At 39.2% G+C, this 3,040-nt stretch overlaps 1 long non-coding RNA gene across 1 annotated transcript; it reads right to left on the bottom strand.

The window, feature by feature from the left end:
- Nucleotides 1–673: 673 nt before the first annotated feature.
- On the bottom strand, nucleotides 674–2,278 carry LOC102763099. The gene is made up of 2 exons (XR_001513674.1): nucleotides 1,604–2,278; nucleotides 674–1,544 (listed from the first exon to the last, which is right to left on the bottom strand). It is a non-coding gene; the product is annotated as an uncharacterized LOC102763099 (long non-coding RNA).
- Between the last annotated feature and the right edge of the window lie 762 nt (nucleotides 2,279–3,040).

Here is a 3,040-nt window from a genome sequence, read left to right on the forward strand (position 1 = left end):
TTCCATTTTTATGCTAACTCGGGTGTTTTTGTTCATTTTCTAAAGTGTTAGGGTGGAAATTGAAGTCGCTGATGTGAGAGTTTTATACCTTAGCAATTAGTGCTATATTTCCTTTTAAGTACAGTGTTAAACCTTTTGATATTCCGTGGTTTTTCATTCAAATACTTTCTGTTTTCCCTTTCTGGTATCTCTTGACTAATGGATTGCTAAAAATTGGGCTATTTAGGTCCAAATATTTGGGGATTTTCCAGTTATGTTTGTTATTGTTTGCTAATTTAATCTGTTCTGGTCACTAAAACATTTTGTACGACTTGAACCCTTTTAAATTTTAAAGCCTACCATATGGTCTGCGTCGGTCAACGTGCTTTGTGCATTTGAAGAGAATGTATATTCTGTCCTTGGGTGGAATGGTTTCAAAGTGCCCATTAAGTCAAGTTAGCACGTCGTGTTGTCTAGGTTTTCAGTATCCTTGCTGACTTTCTGTCTCCTTGTTCTGTTGAGAGATGCATGTCAAAGTCTCGTCATTGTGGATTTGTCCGTTTCTCCTTAGAACGCCGTCAGTCCTTTCTGCAACTTCAGGTGATTTCCACGCACACACGTCCCGTTCAGATTCCAGCTAAAAACTAGAGTTCTTACTCAGGTAAAGATGCTGCAGGTGTCGGGGTTGTTTTTCCTCTAAGAGCCCTGAGGCACTTAATCCTGTGAACTCCAACCTCCTCAGCCTCTTCATTTCCCAGCGCCATCGCCTCCACTCAGAGACCACACACAGCCTTGGAAATAACGCATGTGGTTCCCTGGGGGAATCATAGTCCCGTATTCCCCTCACTCGTTTCCCATTTCCCATGGGCCTGTTTCGTTGCCCAGTGACCAGTCTCTTCAACACCAAGGTTTTATAGATTTTGTTAGTATTTCAGGTGGGAAGGTAAACTATTCCCTCCAATTCCATCTTCACCGGAAGTGCAGATCTCATAGAGCATTTAGCGAGGGCAGGGACCACTGTGGGTCTAGGGTTTATATTTTTTTAAAAAAGTGTTGTAATTAACATTCTTCTACATACGCTTTTGTAAGGTTTTACCAGTATTTTTGGAGGATAAATTGGTAGATCACAAGATAGACGTATTTTAAGATATTGCCAACTTGCCTTTGCTCTTCAGACGAGGATCTAGAATGAAGGCTTCTTAGAGGAATTTTAAGCACCTTCATCCCACCATGTTGGGTTATATTAGTCTAGTTTTTTCAGAGTTCCTTCTGCCTACGTTTTCTCCATTGTGCTGCTCTTATCAGAGGGAAGAGTTCGCCAAAGATCCTGGCATGTTCTTTAGTGTGGCCCTAACTGCTGTTTCTGTATTCGCCTTTTCATAATGTGTGATATGAGGTGGTATCACTTTCCTATTTCAATGATGCTGGCATGTTTATTTTTATTTAATTTGGCTCCCCCACCCCCTTTTTTTTTAGTAGAGGAAATTGGGTAAGACGGACTCTACCAGTAATCCATAGAGCCTCTGCAAGGCTAGATTTTCATTTTGGAATGAGTAGAGTTCTACCTGGTCTAGCTATTCTTCCTGACCCTTCTGCAAGGCTAGAATTTTAAAATGAGTTCTACCTGGTCTAGCTATTCTTCCTGACCCTCTCTTTTCTGCTTGTTTGGTGCCTTTGCCATTGTTGGGAGATACACTGTGTGCTATTTGTTAACTGCAAAAGAAATTCTTGGTTTGGCCCAGGAAAATTCTGGTATCGACAAGTTGCCGTTCACAAAAGGTTCTGTAATTCATTTTTCTTCACTCAGCACATAGAGCATCTCCTTTCATTTGCTTTTGCAGTGTAAATAATTCACTGGTTTAACTTGTATTTCTTCTGATCCTACTGAGATTGAGTACTTACCACATGTTCATCAGTCACCTGTTGCCTCTTCATACCCTTTGCCCATGGCGGGAGGAAGTGCCATTTTCTAAGTGATTGTAGGAGCACTTGTGTGTTAAGAATATGAATTTCATGGGTTAATGATTCCCTCTAATTCTGTTTAAACCTTTTGTTTGTACTGTCTTTGACTCTATACCTAATAAAGTTCTTACACAATCAAACCTAGAATCTTTGTGCGTGTGGCTTCTGGATCTCCTGTCATTTAGGAAGATTGTTCTTGCTCTATAAAGTATGTTCCCATGTCCTTTAATCACTGTTACACGTTTGGATAAAAAAAAAAAAAATGAGGGGATAAAAGAATGAGGGGATCGTTTTTGTGCAGAGCAGAGTCAATTTGACCAAAACTGTTAAGCCACTGGCATGAGTACAGTGTTAAACCTTTTGATATTCCGTGGTTTTTCATTCAAATACTTTCTGTTTTCCCTTTCTGGTATCTCTTGACTAATGGATTGCTAAAAATTGGGCTATTTAGGTCCAAATATTTGAATGTATGTGTTCACAGAGACAATCTTTCAAGCCTTCAGAAATTCTTATTAGGATTTCGTTAGGTACAAGGAATCTGTGGGTGAATTTGGGCCTACTAACATCAGTGTAACACCCAGTCTTCCCCTGCAGAAGGATGTCTGCTCAAGCCTTCTTTCACCCTCTATTAACTTTCATCATTTTCTTTGTACCTGTATTCATGTGAGCTGGTTAATGCATTGACTGTATTCTCAAAGAGAACATAATATGAAATATAAAACAAATCAGATATAAGGGAACAGGGAGTGGTTTGAACTGTGGTGAACTGGAAAACACATGCCCACCTAAAGGTATTCAGATTCATTTTTAATTTAATGCATACCATCCCTGGCTGAGTAGCTCAGTTGGTTATAGTCCCGATACACCAAGGTTATGGGTTCTAACCCTGGTCAGGGCACATACACTAATTAACTAATGAATGCATAAATAAGTGGGACAACAAATCAATGTTTCTCTTTTAAAAAATCTATAAATTAAAAAAAATACTTGATGCATACCAAATCAAACATGTTTGTAGGCAGCCAGTTTATGAGTACTGATCTATATAGTTTTGTTTTCTTTCCCTCTCCAGTCTTAGAATTACAGCTTAGAAGCTCAA

The sequence above is a fragment of the Myotis davidii genome, unplaced genomic scaffold, assembly GCF_000327345.1.
Source record: "Myotis davidii unplaced genomic scaffold, ASM32734v1 scaffold1199, whole genome shotgun sequence".
NCBI lineage: Eukaryota > Metazoa > Chordata > Mammalia > Chiroptera > Vespertilionidae > Myotis > Myotis davidii.